At 46.1% G+C, this 24,084-nt stretch overlaps 1 protein-coding gene and 1 long non-coding RNA gene across 2 annotated transcripts in view; both read right to left on the reverse strand.

Moving 5' to 3' along the window:
* The window catches only part of ptprda (protein tyrosine phosphatase receptor type Da), a 945,911-nt gene that overhangs the window by 587,955 nt on the left and 333,872 nt on the right, over nt 1–24,084 (reverse strand). The gene's annotated exons all lie outside the window — the stretch shown is intronic.
* Nucleotides 11,227–19,895, reverse strand: LOC148998370 (uncharacterized). Its single transcript, XR_016150400.1, has 2 exons — nt 11,494–19,895; nt 11,227–11,394 (listed from the first exon to the last, which is right to left on the reverse strand). It is a non-coding gene; the product is annotated as an uncharacterized LOC148998370 (long non-coding RNA).

Below are 24,084 nucleotides of genomic sequence, written 5' to 3' on the forward strand. Positions count from 1 at the left end.
TGTCTGGGAGGGGTCCCCAGGGGAGCTTTGCCGCGTATGTTGAGTGGGTGCTGGTGTCCTGTGGGTCACCTCTCACCATCGAGGACGGCACCAGTCCCACTCCAACGCCAGAGCCCTCTTCATCGCTGGTTCCGCCCAGCCCCGTCGAGCCAGAGACCGTCCAGCCTGCGCCAGAAACCGTCCAGCCTGCGCCAGAGACCGTCCAGCCAGCGCCAGAGACCGTTCAGCCAGAGACCGTCCAGCCTGCGCCAGAGACCGTCCAGCCTGCCCCAGAGACTGTCCAGCCTGCCCCAGAGACCGTCCAGCCAGCGCCCGAGACCGTCCAGCCAGCGCCCGAGACCGTCCAGCCAACGCCCGAGACCGTCCAGCCAGCGCCCGAGACCGTCCAGCCAGCGCCAGAGACCGTCCAGCCTGCCCCAGAGACCGTCCAGCCAGCGCCAGAGATCGTCCAGCCTGCCCCAGAGACCAGGATCCCACCCAGCCTCCCTCTCCCACCTCCTCCCATCATGCATCCGTCAGCCCCTCCGTCTGCCAGCTCCCCTGACCCAGCCTGGTCGTTGGATCCCTGGCCTTCGCCTCACACCTCCTCCATCTGGACACTTCCTTGGCCCCCTGTCCCATCTGCTCCCCCGTGGCTCTTACCTCCCTCAGCTCCTCCATGGCCCATCAGTCCACCAGCTCGGCCAGGCTCCCTCGTCCCTCCAGATTCCCTTCGCTCCCTCATCATCCTCCCTTCACCTTTGGACTTCCTTCCTCTGGCTCCGCCCCGTCATGTCACCCCTGTCGGACTTCTCACTCCCTCCAGTCACCCGTCAGCCCTCACTCGCTCTGGCCTCACCGTATCCCTCTGTGCCCCTGTCGTCACTTCTGTCACCTGAGCCTACGGTGTCACCATGGTCCCTCGGTCCCTCTTCAGCACCCGATGTCGTCTGTCCCTCTGCTTCACCCTGGTCTCCTCTCCCATCTTCCATCGGCTCCATCAGGGGTCCTCCCTCCATCTGCATTGCCCTGGTCTCGCCCTCCATCTGCATTGCCCTGGTCTCGCCCTCAGCCTGCTCCGCCCTGGTCTCGCCCTCAGCCTGCTCCGCCCTGGCCACGCCCTCAGCCAGCTCCGCCCTGGCCACACCCTCAGCCTGCTCCGCCCTGGCCACGCCCTGAACCTGCTCCGCCCTGGCCACGACCCGCTCAGCCCTCAGATCGTCCCCCCTCCTTCCTCTGTTCTGCGGCGTGAGGTCACGCCTCCCGGGAGGGGGGAGTTCTGTCACAGTCCTCCGTCTGCACCAGTCTGTCTTGTCTTCAGAACTACACTTCCCATGATCCTCTCGTCTGCACACCTGAACTCACTCCCTCATCAGCCTCCCGTTCAGCGTCCTGTTTCACCTGTTTGCACCTCATTATGTTTGATTCCCCTGTGTATTTAGTTCCTCCTCATTCAGTCTGTCATTGTTGGTCGATGTTAATGTTTGGAAGTGTTTTGTGGATTCTCTCCCTGTCTGTACCAGTTCCTTTGAGTTTCAATTATTAAATGTTTGTATTGGAGCCTTCTCTCTTGGATTCAGTCTTCTACCCGCACTACACCGTGACACAAATATCGCTTTATTCCTGTTTTCTACTTCGGCATACTATAGAGCCAACTGGATAAATTATCCAACAATATTTGTGTGGGTGTGTTGGTATGGATGTCAGAGTGTGGTTAGTATGTGTGTTATAAAAAAAAAATATGTGTGTGTGTGTGTGCGCATGTGTGTTTTTGTAAAACTGAGAGAGAAAAACTGCAAATTCAAATCCAATCACTGTGAGCTCCAGTGGGGTTTTGCTGGCACCCAATGGGGAAAATATGTTACTACACCGAAAAAAACTGTTACCGAAAGCTCATTTTTTGAGATATCATCCTCAAATTTGGAACACAACCTATTTAGATTTATGGCTTTGATTTTATTGCAGTTTTGAGTTCAACCTGATTTAAAAAATATATATTTTATATAAAATATTTTTTATAAATCATTTTCATAAACTTATGTCTATATAACTTTTTTTTTTACTTCAGCAATAATCTGCAAAGGGTCTTCTTTAAAATGATAAATGATAATAAATAAATAAATAAATAAATAAATAAACAAACTTAAGTCTGTGCTCCAAAGCATCACATTTTTCTGACAGTTTTTTGACATGGACATTTTTGTCCTCTTTTTACCTATGTGTAACTTTTTAATTGATGCACAAGGGTTAATACGTTAACCATACCCCACTTCATTTTTTTTTTTAACTGGGAATTTTTTATTCATACTGTTTTATTGTTTTTCATACCTTTTTTTAATCGGACCTACCTTCTTTGCTTTCAATTATAAATGATTCAAATCAAAACATTCAAATGATCTTACCTTTCTTTTCAAAATTAGTAATAAAAAATTGATCTTGATAACAGAGAAAGCTAGTAACGTTAGTCTATATGTGGAGCACTTTTATTATGGATGGATGCACTTTTTTGGGCTTCAAATGTTCTCCAGTCATTCACTGCCATTATAAAGTTTGGAAGAGCCAGACCATTTTTTAATACAACTCTGATTGTATTCGACTAAAAGCAGAAAGTCGTATCTTCTAAGATGACTTGAGGCAGAGTAAATCGTGGGCTAATTTTAATTTTTGGTTGCTATCCCTTTAAAGACATACATCTTTCTTTTGAAAATACCTGATAGTTTGATAAACACAGATATATTATAGCTATAATGTGTTTGTCTTCATGTTTCATTAGTCAAAACATCACTATTTGCATGTTATTACATCCATATAAGGCATTTCCTGAAATGTGTAAGTTTAATACTTCTATGCATCAGCCTTCAGTATGAATGAAACAGATGGCATGAGAGCGTTTAGCGCTCCATTTTGCTATCATCTCCCCATTTTGGGTAAAAATAGAAAAACACTGAAGTACTTTGTAACGTAGTTACTTGAGTAGTTTTTAAGCAAACTACTTATTTACTCTTACTTGAGTCATATTATTTTTCAGTACTTCTACTTGTACTCAAGTAAATTATTACTGACGTAACAATACTTTTACTTAAGTACAATTTGTCAGTACTCTTTCCACCACTGGCGAACACACACACACTCACACACACACACTCTCTATCTCTCACTCTCTCTCTCTCTCTCTCTCTCTCTCTCTCTCTCTCTCTCTCTCTCTATCCCACACTAACACACACACTCTCTCTCTTCTCTTGCTCTCTCTCACACACAGACTCTCTCTCTCTCTATCTCACAACACATTCTTCTCCTCTCCTCTTCCCTCTTTCTCTCTCTCTCTCTCTCTCTCACACACACACACACACGCACACACTAACGATTATCTTTGCCACATACATGTATCCCGCGATTGTCATACAGTATTGTAAAAACGGCTGTCCCTAAATCAATATTTGACGTGATTTGACCCGTATTCTTGACTGTAACCTATGTTCCCTGAGAACAGGGAACGAGACAATACGTCGAATGATGCAATGGGGAACGCCTCAGGCGTAACAGGTGTCTGAAATCAAATATCAACTCACAGAAATCAGGTTGACCGGCGACAGCCTGTGCATCATTAGCTTGAATGATGAGCGCATCAATCTGGATGTATTAGAAGGGCGCCTTGAAACCGTGACAACATCCTATCGTCTGAAGGGACTGTTGCAGGCAGGCCCCGAGGCATGGCAACGAGACGTATTGTCTCGTTCCCTGTTCTCAGGGAACATAGGTTACAGTCGTAACCTGAGACGTTCCCTTTCGAAGGGAATTCAACAATACGTCGAATGACGCAATGACGCAATGGGGAACGAAATACCCACTCTGCCATGCTGAGGGGAGTGCATGCCGAAAAGGCAGTGACAACTGTCAGAACCAGTAATTCTAAGGAACACTGAAACCACTCACCCTATGTTACATCGGGCTGTCAGTGACAGCACTCCCTTTTCGGTCATAGCCCAAGCTAATGAACCAAGAAAAACCAGAACGTAATAACGTGGTTAAATCGGGGCCAGCTCAAAGGCTTTAGGACCACAACTTCAAAATAGAAGGGGTCCCTTCTAGTGAGTGTGGCTAGGGGGCCAAAGGGACCCCCAGCCAGTCACTATTCAGGAGAACACTCCTCCTGAAATGCCCCCAGGCTGGCCTGGTGATCTGTACTAAGACACACAGTCTGGCCATAGCCTGTCCGTCCAAGACAGAGCCTCTGGAAATTGCCTAGGAAAGGCATCCAAAAACTGAAGGCCCGCGAAGCTGGCAGAAACCATCGAGTTTCGGATCACAGAGACGGGATCCTCCGGAGAGTGTGACTCAACCTCAAAACAACAGGAATCGTACACTCAATCCACAAGTTTCCACCCAGTGCTCGCTTTTGAGCACTGAGGAAGTAAGAGAGGGATGAAAATCAGGAGGGTCAATGAGACCTAAGACCTGATGACCCCCTGTGTGGGGAGCTCTGAAACATGAGGGCTCATGTCAGGAAGGCCGTACATTGTGCGGCCTGAAACTCAATGACCACAGCATGTGGAAGCTCATCCTTCAGGAAAGCCAGAGGCTAGAAACCTGACGGACCCACAATGTGGGGCTACCCTGAAAAAGGTCTAATGAGACCTAAAACCACCAGTTGTGGGAGATAGCTTGAACAAGGGAAGTGCCTGTCGTAATGTATTGCGACAAAGACACATCTAGAGTGGGACCCAAAGTGAAGAACCGGAGTCTGAACCACACAAGAAGGGACCGAAGCATACCGCACGTGACCCTCACCATAAGAAATGGATTTTAAAAATTGCACAAGACATCTCGTCGGGTGACTTACCACAATAATAGGTGAAGTATGGGTTTGTGTACTTCACTCTGAATTCAGGAAGGCCTGTTGAGGCCTGTAACCTGGCGCCCACAGTGTGTGGGAGCTCATAACCAGGAAGGCCTAGTGAGGCCTGTAACCTGGCGACCACAGTGTGTGGGAGCTCATGACCAGGAAGGCCTGGAAAGGCCTGTAACCTGGCGACCACATCCGGTGGGAGCTCGTACTCAGGAAGATCAGTGAGACCCAGCCTGGTGTACCTGAAAAACCACACCAAGTGGGAGCTACTTCCAGAAGTTAGCTCTTAAGAACTCTTAAAGTGGGACCCGAGGAAAGACCGGGGTCTGAGCCACATAAGAAGGGACCGAAGCATACCGCGCGTGACCCTCACCATAAGAAATGGATTTTAAAAAGTGCACAAGACATCTCGTTGGGTGACTTACCACAATAATAGGTGAAGTATGGGTTTGTGTACTTCACTCTGAATTCAGGAAGGCCTGGTGAGGCCTGTAACCCAGCAACCACAATATGTGGGAGCTCATAACCAGGAAGGCCTGTTGAGGCCTGTAACCTGGCGACCACAGTGTGTGGGAGTTCATGACCAGGAAGGCCTGGTAAGGCCTGTAACCTGGCGACCACATTGGGTGGGAGCTCGTAGTCAGGAAGGTCAGTGAGACCCAGCCTGGTGACCACAACCTGTGGGAGCTTACTCCACCAAGTGGAAGCTATTTCTTCCAGAAGTTAGCCAGAGAAGGGCGTCCCTGTAGCCTACTTAAGTGACAGGACGCCTCTTAAAGTGGGACCCAAGGGAAGACTGGGGTCTGAGCCACATAAGAAGGGACCGAAGCATACCGCGCGTGACCCTTACCATACAAAATGGATTTTAGAAAGTACACAAGACATCCCGTCATGTGATTTACCACAATAATAGGTGAAGTATGGGTTCGTGTACTTCACTCTGAATTCAAGAAGGCCGAACTTGAGGCCTGTAACCTGGCAGCCACAACAAGTGGGAACCCATAATCAGGAAGGCCTGACAAGGCCTAACACCCGATAGTCCCAATGCATGGGGAGCTCACATTCAGGAAGGCCGCTGAGGCCTGCAGCCTGACATGTGAAGACTCACCACTACTTAGCGACCACGAAAAGTGGGGGTTTCACATTCAGGAAGGCCTGGTGAAGCCTGCAACCTGACATGTGACAACTCACAACCAGGAAGGCCAATGAAGCCTGAAGCCTGGTGACCACAGAGTGTGAGCAAAGTGCTCAGGAAAGGTGGTGAGGCTGTAGTCTGGCTACCGTATCATGTGGGAGCCCAAATTCAGGAAGGCTGGGTGAGGCCTGTAAACTGACTACCACAGTATGTGGGAACTCATAACCAGGAAGGCCCCTTTGAGGCCTGTAACCTAGCAACCACAATGTGTGGGAGCTCATCACCAGGAAGGCCTGGTGAGGCCTATAACCTGACTACCACAGTATGTGGGAACTCATAACCAGGATGGCCCCTTTGAGGCCTGTAACCTAGCGACCACAATGTGTGGGAGCTCATAACCAGGAAGGCCTGGTGAGGCCTGTAACCTGGCGACCACAGTATGTGGGAGCTCATAACCAGGAAGGCCTGGTGAGGCCTGTAACCTGGCGACCACAATGTGTGGGAGCTCATAACCAGGAAGGCCTGGTGAGGCCTTTAACCTGGCGACCACAGTATGTGAGAGCTCGTATCCTGGTGACCACAGTATGTGGGAGCTCATAACCAGGAAGGCCTGGTGAAGCCTGTAACCCAGCGACCACAGCATGTGGGAGCTCATAACCAGGAAGGCCTGGTGAGGCCTGTAACCTGGCGACCACAATAAGTGGGAGCTCATAACTAGGAAGGCCTGGTGAGGCCTGTAAACCGGCAACCACAGTATGTGGGAACTATAACCAGGAAGGCCCCTTTGAGGCCTGTAACGTAGCGACCACAATGTGTGGGAGCTCATAACCAGGAACGCCTAGTGAGGCCTGTAACCTGGCGACCACAGTATGTGGGAGCTCATAACCAGGAAGGCCTGGTGAGGCCTGTAACCTGGCGACCACAGTATGTGGGAGCTCATAACCAGGAAGGCCTGGTGAGGCCTGTAACCTAAGATTTAAGATTGTTAAAAGGTCACTTCATGCCAATTCTCTCTAAGTGCGCAGTTCTGAAGCAGAATCATTAGGCCCTATGGTAATAGTCAAAATCTAAAGTATATGTATCATGAGCAATGTATGCATGTACCATCCGTTTTTGTAACCACGAGTATTCTGTATATACTCAGCTCGCACATGTGCGTTTAATTTTTTCTCGGTAGTTAGTTTGTCCACACGGAGGCGCCACAGGATTGTGCTATAAAAAAGAAATCGATGAGACTGAACAACAAACTACTGGACACAACAAAAACACAAGCCCGCGTTGACAAGTGCACGAGTGAGAATGTTCAGTTAACTCTAGTTCAAAAGTGTGCAAATACTTTTTTTACACTCTTAAAATTGAAGGTTCAATTTTGGCATTGATGATTCCATGAAGAACATTTAACATCAAGGGCACAAAAGGTTCTTCTAATGGAATAAATGTTATTTAGAGACTATCAAAATATTCTTAAAGCCCAAAGTATATTTTTTACACATACGCGAAGGGTCAGCGTACAGAGCTTGTGAGGCAAATTTCGCCACCAGAATAGTACATGCATACTAGGTGGCAACACCTTTTTTTAAAAGTAGAAAACGAAACAAAAGTGATGGAAAAACAACAATAGACTCCAACAACAACAGACACTCTCATTAACAAGTGACTTTAGTACAACTGTAGTTTAAAAGAATACAAAGACATTTTTATTTGTCATAACTTCTAGAGAAAAATAGCATGAAAGATGAAACATGTGTTGACTATCAAGTGAAGTAGACTTTGAAAGACTATGCTTTTGACTGTAAACATAGACTAGCGTACACATATACTTTGAGCTTTACACTCAGAAAAAAAATGGTTCTTTTAAGAATTGATCACTGAAAGGTTCTTTGGGGAACAAAAAATGGTTATTTGTTGGCATCGCTGTGAAAATACCCCTTTAAAGCCTTTATTTAAAAAAATGTAATCACTCATAATACATGGAGAGAAATAGTGCAGGCACTATGAAACGTTCTAGTACGCATGTGTTCACACACTATAAAATGAAGTATTTAATTTTAAAGAAAGACTGCATTCAGCTGTACACATATGGTAAACATTTGCATCAAAACCAAAGTATGCTTTCGGCTATAGTTCTCTCTAGTTTACTTTTCCACATTTTTCCAAAAATAATATCTCACAATATCTTAGAGCTCTACCCTCAAACAATGAGGTCATATTAGTTTGCTCACACTGATCCGAACGTCGGCGTTTGATTAATCTTGATGCGTGTTTGAGGAATTACAATCCCAGAAAATTGAGGAAAGCTAATTTTTTGGGATCCAATTTGGTCCGTTCAAGAGACATTGTTTGGAGCTGATTTGAGGGAGGGTGAGGGTTGTGGATTTGATGAGGACATGTTAATATCTACTATTGAGAAGAGATAAGATCTTCATTAGACTTAGCGCTAGCGTGAGGGAGGTCTTATCGCCGTCTGAGGGGAGCGCAGGCGGAGTGACAGCGAGATTAGAGGAAAGGGCTGGCTTACACTTTACCGTCAGTCCTGAGGCTTTGTGACGGGGTCAACTTAATTTTGTTTCTCTGATATTAAAAACCTGTATGAGATAAAGAGTTACTCTTTATTAGCTGCCAAGGGAAGCAGGCAGGTGGAAGGAGGGTGACTCACCGTTCTCAAGGAATTCTGCGATGACTTCCGACAGGCATTACGGACATTAACAGACTGCAGTCTTAGGCCGCTGTACGTGAGCTGTATCGTTTAGGTTCGTTCCGACAAACAGGGCACTACATTTTCTTTTGCTCAATATGATAAACGTTAATAAAAGGTATCCAAACAAAAAGTTCTCCATGCATTATCCTGCAGTTAATAAGAAAGTGTAATTTATTTGCGCACTATATTGACTGCGTATTGAGACATAAAAAACGGTTGCTCGATTTTCAACCAATCAGCGTCGAAAATGAAAGTAGGTCACAGCCAAATCAAGCTAATATCTCTACGCAAATGTAAACATGGAGGAGGACGTAAGCAGCTCATCTTCATCTGATAGAGGCGATCAAGCTGAAGTTCGATGGGAACAAATCAAGCAATGTGCGAAGGAATGGCTCAAAACGTCTGACACTACGTTACTGATCACATGCTGCAAGTAAGTTAAGTTACCTTCATAGCTAACATATCAATATTTTTTTCATTATTTTTGGATGATGCTAATTTACAAACTTCCCGATCATAATCCGGATAAAAACATCGACATACAGGCTTTCAGCAAGTACAAATTATTTTATATGTTTTGCTACAAGTTATTCATAAGTTAGTCAAGAATGTGACTTTTTCCAACAGACGTTTGTATGCACATGTTTTTGTGTAACAAAATGATCTTTCTCAATGACATGAAAAATTTTAGCATTTTTTTTGCTTTTACTTTTCATATCTTAAAACTGCTGTCTTACATTTTATATAGATTTGTTTTATTTGTGCAAAAAATACAGAATAAAAGCATGTTTGATAACAAAAGGTGCATTATGTATTCATTATTATAACATTTACTGTCTGAAAAAAGGCAGTAAATGTTATAATTAAGTAAATTTCATTAATACAAATGAGTAAATTCTGCTTGATTTATTTGTGAGGCGACTTAAATAAAAAAGCACATTACACTAATAATATTAAATTCATCATGTGCCATAGACTAAATAATTTAGGACTGTGGTGAGCAGGACGGCCGAGGGAAGTGAGAGAAAGTCGCGAGGCCGGTGGTGCGATTGCTAATGAGCAGCACCTGTGAAGCACACCGGTATCGCATCTCTCACGAAGGAGTGGAGCCATAAAGGGGGAGCGACGAAGTGGATGATCGAAAGAGGAACAGGCCTGCTTTTGTTTGTATTTTATATTTTATTTGGTAAGCCAGCAGTCGTCCGCGAGGGGCTGCTGGCAGGTAATTTGTTTGTTTATTTTGTTTAAATAAAGTTTTATTTTTCATTATTATCCGGTTCCTGCCTCCTTCTTCCCTGAACCTTGTTACATTGGTGCCGAAACCCGGGAAGAGGGAGGAACGCGCTGTCCGAGGGTCCTCGCCGCTGTGGGGAATCCGCGGTGCCATCGAGCATGGTGCGCGAGTCGCCGCCGCTCGCCGTGGGCCGGAGCCTGCTGCCGTCCGCCGTAAGGGGAGGAGCAGGGAGCGGGGGACTCACGGCCATGGACGCTCGAGGCGGGGTGCTGGGGTGCGTTGCCGGTGGGACACCCGAGCTCGCCGCCGACCGCCTGGGAATGGAGGGGCGGCTGCCTTCCGGGAGGGAGAGGAGGAGTCACCGCCGCTTGCCGTGGGCCGGAGCCTGCTGCCATCCGCCAATTAAGGGGAGGAGCAGGGAGCGGGGGACTCCTGCCGTCTGCCCAAGGCACCCGAGGAGCCGTCGCCGTCCACCGGGGGCGGGGGAGCGTCGAGGCATCCACCGAGGCCCATCCAGCGTCGCCACCGGGCACCGCGGAGGAGATCGCCCAGCAGGTGAGGGACAATTAATGGCAGCGCGTTGTGGGAGCCGGACCAAATTTTTATTTATTTTTTCCTCTCTCCTCTCTCTCGTGTCCGTCGCTCCTCATGCTTCCGTCTCCGTTTTCCTCGGCTCGTCGATCCATACCCATGTCTGCTGGATGTCTGCTGGCAGGTAATTTGTTTGTTTATTTTGTTTAAATAAAGTTTTATTTTTCATTATCATCCGGTTCCTGCCTCCTTCTTCCCTGAACTTTGTTACAAGGACATTTTACTTAATTTATTCGGGTAGATCACACACACACAAAAAAAACACACCTTAAAATCTACTCAAATATAATACGTGTAATATTGTTACCATAATTTTCTTTAAGTAGATACCATGTAATATTTTTTACAGTGTACATGCAGTGCAGTTACTGTTTGTGTATGCGAACTGACAATTCACCATTAAATGTGTTTTTTGAAAAGTGTTTTACTTTTTTTACATATTATATTTTGGCTGAATTCTATGTGTTATTCAGATTTTCCTCAAACATTACCTTTGAATTGGAACAACATAATAAGAAGTAATTGGGATGTTAATGATAGAAGTTTTCTTGATAAGCTTATGTTTACTGTGCCTAGATGGCAACTTCAGGTATATCACACATTTCTAACTTGTTTATTTTGTAGTTTATGTCACAGGTCGAGGGGAGGAATGTTCGGATGACCAACCACCCCCCCTCTAACTGAGTCACCACCGTGAGGAGTCGACACCACAGGCACACAACAGAGGACCACGAAGACAGAGAGAAGTTTCAAAGGAGTAACAATCTTTATTGAACATTATAGCAAAGCGCGCCAGTTGAATAGACTCCACTCTACCCCAGATATCCTTCAGCCACGGTCGAACGTGGATCAACCGCCACCGTGCCTCTCGGACGGCGATTTCGAGACTCCGTTCACCAGTGGTGCTGTAACTTTCCAGACTCAGGTAGTAAGTATAGCAATAAGGATTCTTCACAGTACAAAGTACTCTCATCAGTGCACAGTAATGAGATAGTGGAATAAAAGCTTACTTCTCCCCAGCGGTGCTGCAAACTTCCATGACTTGAGTAGTGAGTGTAACAGGTGGAAACCCTCACCGTACACAGTACTCTCTTCGGTTCGTAGCAGGAGGACAATGGGTTAAAGGGTTACTTCCCCGGAGATGCTGCATACTTCTTCTCCACGGTACCACGTACTCTCGTCGGTGCCAGTAATGGAACAGTAGTTTAACCGTTTCAGACTTCCAGAACTCGAGCAGCAAGTATAGCAAGTGGGAACCCTCACCGTACTCTATTCGGTATCACTCTAGGCTTCTGATGGAGAGCAATTTTTTTAATAACGTTCCACAAACATGCAGGCATGGATTGGGGCCACTTCTCAGCAAAGACACATCACACTTGTGTTCACTTCAATTCCACAGCCATAAATCCTTGTGTATCAATAAGGCAAAAGCACTGCAATTCACTCACACGATAGGGCTGATCAGAGGCCTCACTCAGTTTGTTGCACTAGCTTTGAAACACATACTCTGAAACACATAGCTCCTCCAACAGTCAGATCCACCTTCACTGTATCCTCTTCAAGCGGTTAAAAATGTTCATAAGAAGAAAATCACTTCACTTATCTTTTTTTCTCTCTCCTTCCACACCACAGATCAAGTCAATAGCTCAGTCCAACAGTCTTCCCACAGAGGATCACTCTGATCCAGCAAACTCAAATGGGCGATCTCCACACCCCAGCGATTTTCCAGAGAAAGCTTGTATCCAGCACGAGCACTTCAAAACTCCACTTTCCTTACACGCACGTCCAGTGTGCGCCGAGCGCCCCCCTTGCTCTTCACCGGGCGTCTCTCCCTTTCTCCTGTTCCTCCCCTGTCTGTGTCTTCCCCCTCTCTTTTATCTTGACTCGAACAGGAAACCCGTGTGGGTGCCGCTTCTCTCTCTCTCTCGCACCTGCAGTGCATTAGCGCTAATCAGTACGGGCATGTTTCCATGGCCCTGTCCCAATATCCGCACTTGCGCCCTTGTGCCCCTCAATGCGCGTTCTCGCTTAGGGGTGCAAGACCGTAGGGTGTCCCAATCCTCTAATAGTGTTCTCCAGGGGTGATCAAAAGGGCACTTAATGCACCCTTTTCGTAAGTGTGCATCAGTAACGTTGATATTTATCTGTAACGTTGAAACGTATGTTTGACTGAATCTTTTAACTTGTCTTATTTCTTGACTTATATAGCTCCTTATACTTTTTAAGCTACTTATACTTTAATAATGGCTATTCTTGGTCAATAATATGAAAAGAGACAGGGTTGTGTCATTTTATTTTATACAGCCTATATGTTAGACTATTTTAATATATAGCCTATACAAAATATATCACCAACACGTCATGTTTTTTTTTTTTTCATGTATGGGAATTTCATCAATTTCCATAATAACAATTAACATTGCATTTCGAATCTCTGTGAATATGGTAAGGCGGTATAAACTCAGGTAAACCTCAATCACATATTATCTTAGCCAAAAAAAAAAATGTTTTAATATTAATAACATTAACAGAAAGGTTGCTGGCTAAGAGTAAAAAAAAAAAAAAAAGATATTAATTTTTTCATTTAAAGGATTGTGTCATGTTACAGCTATTATAAGCATAACACATATTAGCCAAATGAACAGTGTTTGCTGATCACAACAGAATTGACGTAGCTTTTTGACGTGTGCAAAACTGTCCCAATTCTGCTCTTCACAGCTTCTGGCCCTTGCACACTTTCTCCGCTAAGTGCACTTTCAACAAGTGTCCACTTCGAGGAAGGCCTTAGGGCTCAAGGGAGTATTGGGACAGGGCCCATCACACCTGGAACCGTAGTGGAGTGTTGCACCCAATACGTTCCCCTAGGAAACTTGTCTTAAATTTGTCTTAAATTCAGTGTCTAGACTTTTACATGTCAATAATACACCCGCAATAATACACATTAAAACAGGTGTGCCAAGAAATACTGAGTCAGAAAGTGTAATGTTGGAAGATTGCGAGTGCAAAAGGACAGTTTTAAAAATGCAAACTGTCAAAGAAAAACCCGCCGTCTAAGAGCTTGTCTTCGGAACAATACGTATTTGTTTTATTATTATTTATCTATTTCAAAATGAAACAAAAAACGTCTCAGGTTACGTATATAAATCTGGTTCCCTGAGAGGGAACGTTGCATTACGAATGAAAGCAGTATCAATAATGTCAAACGTGTGATGTGCAGTCAAGTTCGGGTGTGTGCTGTTTTAACAAGTGTTCTCACTGATACGTGTGTGATTCGTGGAGTTTTAACGAGTTTTATAGACATTGTTTCTTATTCAAAAGTGGTGTTTTGCAACTTCGCATATTGCATAGCATGAAGCATATTTCGTGTTTGTCCATCTGTGCAAGATAATTTAACCCTTTAAGCATGCGCAATATGTTTCAGATAGTAGCCTATATGGCAAGTATAAACACATGAATCGGATATGGGTCACAATTTAAAGAACGTGTAAACAGACAGTTAAAAAAATTGGATATAGGCAACAAATCAGAATTGGGCATCAAGACCTGCAGTGTAAACAAGGTCAAAATGGTTCTCCCTCACGTAGCCAGCTCTTCTTGGACTGGATGCGATAGTGCAGGTGTGGCCGATGATGCACCTGTACGCATTTCCCCTGATATCTATGCTCCTGGGGGTTCTGGAGAAGGTTTGCCGGGAGGGGGCTCATCTGCTACTAGTAGCCCCTTACTGGCCGACTTAAATTTAGTTCTCAGACTTAATGTCTCTTCTGGATGGCTCTCCCATGGAGATTCCGCTCAGGAGGGACCTGCTGCCCCAGGCAGGGGGCACAATACGATATTTTCACCCTTCAGACTATTTTTCTTTTTGCTATTTCTTCTATCAAACGAATTGGAAATCTACAAGCCCTGTCGGTTGCTCCCTCATTTCTGGAATTTACACCTGGTATGGTGAAAGCATTTCTATACCCTAGACCGGGTTATATTCCTAATGTCCCAGTTAATGTTGGGGGGACCTATAAAACTGCAGGCATTCATCCTCCACCTTTTAATACCCCAGATCAGGAACGTTTGAACTTGTTATGTCCAGTTCGGCAATTAGATGCCTACGTTTACAGTAAGTCTGAACAATTGTTTGTCTGCTTCGGGTCACTCAAGAGAGGGTGCCCTGCATCTAAATAGGTTATGAGCAAATGGTCGAGGCTATATCATTGGCTTATGAAGCGGCCCGGACAGCCTTCACCTTTGGCTGTTCGGGCCCATTCTACTAGGAGTATGGCGGCCTCTACGGCCTTTATTTCGGGTGTTTACCTTATTGATATTTGTAATGCAGCAGGATGGTCCGCATACATTTGTCAGATTTTATGACCTTGACCTCTCCACTCCAGGGATGAGGTTGCTTGCTTCTTAGTGTGCGCAAGGACTTCACACAGAACGGGCATTTGTCACTATGGCTTAGTGGGTATGGGGTTACCACCACGTCTCAAACGCAGCTCGAAGTTCCCTTGAAAGGGAACGTCTAAAGGCCTGTTCACACCGGGATGAATTTCGCGCGCGAAATGAATGTTGGGCAAGATGAATGTTGAGCTGCTGGTCTCGGAGCATTGAGCTATATGATAATATTTATATTAGTATTTCTGTAATAATAGTATAGTATAGGGTGACCAATAATCCTGTTTTCCCGGGACATGTGTGAAACAGTCACTTTGTGCTTTATAGAAATCTGAGTTGAGATGAGAACTGCGCATAGTGTGCTTAGTGTCAGTTAGATTTTGACAAGTGAGGAGAGGAGAACCGCTCTGCCGACTCTTTGCATTCTTTCTTTTATTTTATTTTTCTATTGTGACCAGATGTTTGTTTGTGTTTTTTTTCTCGCTCGATCCCCATGTATTAGGACGAGTGTAACGTTTGAGTGGTTTTATTAAACGCGGGTAAAAACGACAACTCTCGTCTCTCATGCATCTGTTCATCCGACAACTGCTATGTTTTTATCTCTTTTATCTCAACTTTTCGTTACACATGTCCTGTTTCCACGTCCTGTCCTGACTGTTTTTAAGTGATGAAAATGTCCTGTTTTTTTATTAAAAAAACTGCTGGGAAAGATCAGTTCTACAGCAAAATATAGATGGGCAAACAAGGTGGACGAGGAAGAAAAACAAGATAAAGAGGATGAAAACTAAAGATATAAATAGATTTAGTTAGTTCGTATTTGTAAGTTTGTGAAAGCTATTTTTTGTTACTTTTGGAGGCATTTCTTTTAGTTATTTATTATTTATATATTTATTTTTCTAATACAGAAGAAATTATTTCTATCATTATTTCATTTGTTTTTTTTAATCTGTCATAATAAAACATTGAGACATGAATATGATCACCCTAGTATAGTATTCTATTATTATTTCTGTTTTACATTAAGCGCCATCTAATGTCAGGGAATGAATTTGCATGTTTACTCGGCTCATCGTCAGCGAAAAACGCTTGGGTGTGAACACAAAAAACGCGTTGAAAAACGCTGACGAATAACGCGCGCTGATATTTGTCCCGGTGTGTACGGGCCTTAAGGTTACGTATAACCCTGGTTCCCTGAGAGGGAACGAGACGGATTGAAACCAGTCTGATTTCAGGGGTGCTTTATAGCTTCCTGGTCTATGTCGTCACTGCCTATGATGTCTCGGACTTCCATTGGACTGAATTTACATGTGTTTCACGAGGTAATCACTGTGGAACTCAAAGAGTGCAGAAACAATTATTATTAAAGGGAAAAGAACATCTGAATGAACATCTGCTAAACATTATTTGTGTTCCACAGAAGAAAGAAATCATACAGGTTTGTAACAACATGAGGGCAAGTAATTGATGTCTGAAACAGAATGATAATTTCTGGCTGAACTGTCAATTTCAAATCAGTTTCTTAAACACAGATTAAATGTTATTCTCAGACAAAAAACTTCTCAATAAAAACAACACCAGTAAAGATGATAAATCCATAAGTAGGTCTCAGTTTAGTGAACTCTAGAGTAGAGGAAGATTGTTTTCTTAATTAAAGATGTATTGTGAATCCCGCAGGACACAGTCAGGTGCGTAAGCTTGACCTGTTTTCATCTGAAGTTGCTGCAAGATGATTTTAATGTGTGCACATCTGTTTGCAGTGCATCTGCTGTTGAGTGTTCATTCTGTCATTTTTCATTTTGTTACTCATCTGTAACAGTTATTTAAACAATTGTGCTGTTTTATTTAGATTGTGTCTCATGCTAAAATTCTTCTAAATGGATATTCACCTAAAAAGTTTAACTCTGACTTTATTTACTCTCCCTCATAATTTCATTAAACTGTGCTTCTTTTTTTCATGTTGTTTCCATAGAACATCAATTAATGAAGACCACGACTGTCCAGTTACAATAAGAGTATACATTATGATTATGATTCAGGCAGCATTATAGGTCAGAAGTCAGATTGGTTTGGAACAAAGAGTATTATCCAGTTCCATCTGGTTTAAGATCAGAGGCATCACACCGGGATAGAGGCGGGTTTGTTGAGGATCAGTGCTGATGGCTGTCGTATCGATGAGGCCTTCTATGAGAGTCTAGTTGACACAATCTCTGCTGACACTTGCGTTGTGGTCGTGTCTAGGTGCAGGTCCATCTATCTGACCTCTATTTGCTGACTACATCATGAACTGTGGTTTGTATAGCAGTATACATTTACTGTCCTCTGAAATTAACTCAACAGACAGCCATTAGTACAGTTAATAGTGGCAGCAAAAGTGAGCACACCCTACAGTAGGTAGACAACCAGAATGTGATTTTTGAGAAAAGTTGAGGTGTATTTGCTGCCTTTGGCCGCTAAGAGGCGCAACAATCACAGACTTTGAAAAGTGTCCGTTTTTTGTGTAATCTTCAACTGCGCCGCGGCTCTTTCAGAGCGATTGAAAGATGGTAGCAGATTAATTCAAGTGAAACGTAGTTAAATTAATTAATTAATCACAATACTGAAATTAAATTGAAAAAATAATGAAACCTTAAAACATTGCAGTCAAAACATATTAGGCTACAACAATGAGGCTTTACAATCGTATAAGACGACAGCGCATTAGCAGTCCAGCGATAGCTGTGTGGTTAACGCATCATCCGCAACCTCATATACCTCCAAACGACGCAAGATCGAACCTCGTTACATGCTCTTGGCCGACAGCTTTTATGTCTATCCTACCGTTTATGAAGCTTAAATAGGTAGCTTTTGCAATCCGTCCCCTTAATTTATAAACTGTAGGCTACTCACGGATTCTTAAACTGTTCCCTCGGTTTAACAATTCGTGCCCACGGATTAATAAACCGTAGCCACGAGTTCCTAATCCCTGCTCTCAGATTTGTAAACCGTGCCCTCAGTTTTTGAAATATGTACCCACAAATTCATAAACCGTGCCCACGCTTTCGCAATCCGTAGGCTACTCACGGGTGTGTAATCCGGACTCGCGGATTTGTGGCTCGTCCCCGAGAATGTGCCGCATGATTCAACCAGGCCTCCTGTTTAGATGCGGGATGCATTGTTTTTAAAAGGACTTCACTTACAAAAAAAATAAATCAATAAACATAGCCTAAGACAAACACAAAGTTATAGGTCTATAAAAATAAAACATTCATAAATTGTTTTACATATTCCTGTCTTAAGTGAACTCATTTAAAGTTATAAACGCAAATAATAGGCCTAATAATAATATGCTATTATTATTATGCTAATAATAATATGCTATTATTATTACATTTAGGCTACATGTTTAGATATAAGACGCTTTTATATTAAAAAAAAGAAACAAAGCAATTCGTCAAATGTCAGTCATAATAGGCCTACTGGTTAGACAATAATAAAACAGGGCTGAGATTATCACAAATAGGCCTAAACACAAGATTTTGACGCATAGGCTGACTTTTTGCCTTTATTAAACATTTAAAATATAAGCAAATTAATATGAAAAAAAAATAGATTTTGCTTTCTAAAAACTATATTTTGCCCGCAGTGCTAAATGAGAAGAGCATGTGAGAGATGATTTATAGGTGATTTATAGGCTTGTGTCTGAAAAATAACGACGTTTTCTTGTTATTGTGAGTTTACACAAATAAAAGTAGTTGCAAATAATATATTATGTGTTATGTATTTTTTTCCCGTATGACCAGAAATGCTAGATTATTTTAAATTGTTCCACTGTTGATAGGAACATGCAAGTGTTTGCGGCCGCGGCAGTGACATGCAGTGCGCGCTTCACACAAACAGTTGGATATACGTTAAAACCTGTGTTTGTTTGTTAGAATCGTAGCCTATTATTATTGTCTAAGACTGACATTTGACGAATTGCTTTGTTCTTTTTTGTGGATAAAAGCGTCTTAAATAGGCCTGTAGCCTAAATGCATTTTTATTTGCATTACTACTGAGTTCACCGACGACAGTAATATATTTAACATAAAATAATTTATAACTTATAACCAAACCTTTTACAGTTTTTGAACTGTGTTATTATTATTATTATTATTATTATTATTTTCGCTTATTATAGTACTGAGCTTTTTCCTCTAAAAATTTACTTTAAAGATAAAAGTATCCTAAATGTATTTATTTTTTTTAATGCAATAAATTATCCATTTTAAAAAAGGATTTTAAAAACAATGCAATGCATCCCGCATCTAAACAGGAGGCCTAGTTGAATCATGCGGCACACTCTGGGGGATGAGTCACAAACCCGTGAGTCCGGATTACAAACCCATACGGATTGCGAAAGCGTGGGCATGGTTTATGAATTTGTGGGTACAGATTGCAAAAACTGAGGGCACGGTTTACAAATCTGAGAGCACGGATTAGGAACTCGTGGGTACGGTTTATTAATCCGTTGTGATAAAGTGCAGTTATGTTTCTAACGTTAGTGTTTTTGGAGCAACTGAATGCCTTCAAACAAATACCGAGGAATCGTTAAGAAAAGTAAAGGCCAGTTTTAAAGTTTTACAAAAAATAAACCATGTTCAATTTGTAGCCTATAGCCTATATTGTTCTTGAATTGTTCGAAGAAAAAAATGACATACTAAAAACGCGAGTCTAATCTCAGGAGCTGCTTTGATTACGCTCATGGCGTTTAAAAAAACGCGGCGCTCCCATTGAAAACAATTGAAAACACGCCAGGCGTGTGGAAAAATGCTTTGGTGGACACACGGGCTTTCAAGTGGGGGAGGGCGCATATTTGCATTTGAAAGTTGTGTTACATTCTAAAACATTTAACGTGTGACGCACACACACAAAACTAACTGCACATGCACACACACAGGGCTTACATTCTGTTTGATTGTGTTATTGTTGCAAACATGCTGCTCTAAACTCTAGTAAACTAGTGTTCCCTTTCGTAGTCACTTCGAGTTACGTCAGAAGTGACGGAGATTGGGGGTTTCGCATAGAAAGCCAATCCTCTTCGAGTATTTAAAAACGAGCCAATGGCATGCAATGCATTGGGGCTGCGGAAATGTGCATAGCGTACTCCGCCCTACTCCGTGAGTATAAAAGGAGGAAGTGAACGCAACCGCAGTATGTTTTCGCTTCGGAGCCAAGAGAACCTCTTCACTCCTGAAAGCCATTCTCACTGTTTCAAGACTCTTCGAGACGAGCGTCCTCTTTAGTGTTGGTGTGACGGCGGTACCCAGCGAGATTCTGCATCGCCTGCGATCTGAGCAGTGGTCTGCCAGACTTTGCACTTCTCCCTGGTAGCCTCAGCGCTGAAAGAGTGAATTTCCTCCTCTCATTGAAAGAGCTGCACGTGGCACGTCTTTTTAAAGATGGTTCGCCCGTGTTCTTCTGGGTGTGGTAGATTTCTATCGTCATCTGATGGTCACGAGCGCTGCTTTGCATGCCTGGGCATTCAGCATGCAGCAGCAGCGTTCGTGGATGACTCATGTTCTTTCTGTGGGAACATGACCATCTCTACACTGAGGTCGAGGCTCAATGATCTCACTAGAGTGAGAGCCCCGGTCCCCCCTACTCGATCGGCTTCCTTCACGAAAGGGGGCCCGTCGACCCGGGGACCCGGTGGTTTAAAGGTGACGGTGTGGGATAAAGCCCCGACGATTCCTCGGGCCACACCTCCCGCCTCAGTGCAAGAGCCAGCGAGCGTTAGCTCGATTCAGTCGGCTGCTTCTTCGGCGGCGCCGGCTGCTTCGGGCAGCGCTCCAGATGATGATGCGATGTCTATCACAGCATCACTAGGCGGGCTAGAGTCCTCGGGAGATGAGGATGCGGCTGCGTTGCCTCCTTCGGGAGTGCCAGCGTTGCCCGCGTCGGATCCCAAGCTGACGGCCATGCTGTCTCGAGCCGCTGGGACTATCGGGTTAGAGTGGAACCCTCCGCCCTGCCCCGATCTCTCACGGATGGATGATTGGTTTTTGGACAAAGCTGCCGCCGCAAGGCCACGGCCAACTCCATTGCCTTTCTTCCCCGAGCTGCATGTGGAGTTATCGCGCTCTTGGGGGGCTCCCCTGTCCACTCAAGAGCGCGATCTCTCCCCCGCCTTTCCCCCCCTCGATGGTGGGGCCGCCCGTGGGTACACTGGGATGCCCCCGCTGGAGCGCTCTGTTGCGATGCAGCTGTGTCCACAGAGCCTCCTCCCGGGGTCCTCCTAAGCACCCATCCAAAGCCTGTAGGTTCTCGTCTGCTATGGCGGCGCGTTCCTATAGAGCGGCGGGACAGGCGGCCACCGCTTTGCATGCGATGAGCACTTTGCAGGTCTTCCAAGCGAAGCTGCTCAGAGATATGCACGAGGGCGGGACTGATCCAACGGCATTCAAAGATTTGCGGTCCGCCACTGACCTTGCTCTCCGGGCGACGAAAGTGGCCCAGTCCCAGTGCGTCAGCCCACACATTCCTCTCTGTCTCTGAGGGCGCGGAAGGGTGCGTGTGTCGTCCCCGGGCTACGCCAATCCCTTCCCCCTCTATCGCCAGACCCCCGGCAGAACAGACCCCCGTGGAACGCTCTGCCTTCCCTGGTCCCTTCTGTCGGGGAGCGGGCTTCGACGGTGCATCCGGGCGGGGTAACTCCTGCGCGCATGCCGGTCGACCCGCCTCGCTGCCCCTCCGGGGGGACGTCTGTGGTTCGGATGACCCCGTTGGTTCACTTCCTGGAAGCCTGGCTAGAGCTTCCCGGGCTATCCCGCTGGGTCATCAGAACGATCAGATTCGGCTACGCGATTCAGTTCGCACGGTCTCCTCCCCGTTTCAGGGGAGTTCGCTCCACGATGGTCGGTGGCAATGCCCCGGTCTTGAGAGCGGAGATTGCGACCCTGCTGGCGAAGGGTGCAATCGAGACGGTCCCTCCAGCCGAGGTGAGGTTCGGGTTTTACAGCCCCTACTTCATTGTCCCCAAAAAGACCGGTGGGTTACGACCGATCCTGGACCTGCGCATTTTGAACCGTTCTCTCCATCGACTACCGTTCAAGATGCTCACGGCCAAACGCATTTTCGAATGTGTTTGATTTCAGGATTGGTTTGCAGCGATCGACCTGAAGGACGCGTACTTCCATGTCTCCATTTTGCCTCGACACAGACCGTTTCTTCGGTTTGCTTTCGAGGGCCAGGCATATCAGTACACGGTTCTCCCATTCGGGTTAGCTCTGTCCCCTCGCGTCTTCACGAAGATCGTCGAGGCAGCCCTTGTTCCCCTTCGCGAGCACGGGGTTCGCATCCTGAACTATCTCGACGACTGGCTGATACTAGCACACTCTCGAGCTCAGGTTTGCGAGCACAGAGACCTGGTGCTCCGGCACCTAGCCCGTCTGGGCCTTCGGGTCAACCGGGAGAAGAGCAAACTTTGCCCCGTGCAGAGGATCTCTTTTCTCGGCATGGAGATAGACTCGGTCGCCATGTCCGCGCAGCTCACGAACGAGCGCGCGCACTCACTGCTGACTTGTCTTCGACAATTCGAGGGCAAGAGTGCGGTTCCACTGAAACTATTTCAGAGGCTCCTGGGGCATATGGCATCCGCGGCCGCGGCAACGGCGCTCGGTTTGCTTCATATGAGACCGCTTCAGCTGTGGCTTCGCGATCGAGTCCCGAGGTGGGCATGGCATCGCGGCTCGCTCCGAGTTCCAGTGACTCCAGCATGCCGCCGAACCTTCTTTCCGTGGTCGAACCTCAGCTTCTTACGGACCGGGGTCCCTATTCAGCGAGTTTCCAGGCATCTCGTTGTCTCCACGGATGCGTCTACCACGGGTTGGGGTGCCATGTGCAATGGGCATGCAGCCGCCGGTTCCTGGACAGGAGCCCAGCGCCTCATGCACATCAATTGCCTCGAGCTGCTGGCAGTACGGCTCGCCCTGCACCGCTTCAGAGCGTTGCTCTCGGGCCAGCATGTGCTTGTCCGTTCAGACAACACTACGGCAGTAGCGTACATCAACCACCGGGGGGTCTACGCTCGCGCCGGTTGTCGCAGCTCGCCCGCCACCTCTTGATATGGAGTCAGAAGCACCTGAGGTCCCTTCGTGCAGTATACATTCCTGGAGACCGGAACCTGGCAGCCGACGAGCTGTCACGGGTCCGTCCCATCTCCGGCGAATGGCGACTCCATCCCCAGTCGGTCCAGCTGATTTGGGACCAGTTCGGGGAGGCACAGATAGATCTGTTCGCCTCTCGGGACTCGTCCCACTGCGCCCAGTTTTATTCCCTGACCGGGGGTACGCTCGGCTCAGATGCGCTGGCGCACAGCTGGCCACGGGGCCCACGCAAGTATGCGTTTCCCCCAGTGAGCCTCCTTGCAAGGGTGTTGTGCAAGATCAAGGAGGACGAGGAGCAGGTCTTGCTGGTAGCCCCCTACTGGCCCACCAAGACGTGGTTCTCCGAACTCATGCTCCTCGCGACAGCACCTCCTTGGCCTATTCCTCTGAGACAGGACCTACTCTCTCAGAGACGGGGCACTCTGTGGCACCCTCGTCCCGATCTTTGGAGGCTGCACGTGTGGCTCCTGGACGGGACGAGGCAGGTTTGAGTTCGCTGCCACCTGCGGTGGCGGCAACCATCACTTCCGCAAGAGCGTCGTCCACGATACACCTTTATGCGTTGAAGTGGAACCTCTTCGTCAATTGGTGTTCTTCTCGCGGAGAAGACCCCCGGAGGTGTTCGATCGAGGTCGTGCTTTCCTTCCTGCAAGAAGGGTTGGAGCGCAGGCTGTCGCCCTCCACCCTTAAGGTTTACGTCGCGGCCATTGCCGCTTCTCATGAAGCAGTGGAAGGTTAGTCCTTAGGGAAGCACGACCTGGTCATCAGGTTCCTGAGGGGAGCGAGGAGGCTGCATCCGCCTCGTCCTCCCCTCGTACCCTCTTGGGACCTCTCGGTAGTTTTAAGTGCTCTGCAGAGGCATCCCTTTGAGCCTTTGCAATCGGTAGAGTTAAAGTTTTTGTCCATGAAGACAGCACTCCTGGTTGCATTGGCCTCCATCAAGAGGGTGGGGGACCTGCACGCATTCTCCGTTGATGAAGCGTGCCTGGAGTTCAGGCCGGCTTACTCTCACGTGATCCTGAGACCCCGGCCTGGATATGTGCCCAAGGTTCCCACCACTCCCTTCCGGGACCAGGTGGTGAACCTGCAAGC

This window comes from Pimephales promelas, chromosome 1 (genome assembly GCF_988280905.1).
Source record: "Pimephales promelas chromosome 1, fPimPro1.hap1.1, whole genome shotgun sequence".
In the NCBI taxonomy this organism is placed as follows: Eukaryota; Metazoa; Chordata; class Actinopteri; order Cypriniformes; family Leuciscidae; genus Pimephales; species Pimephales promelas.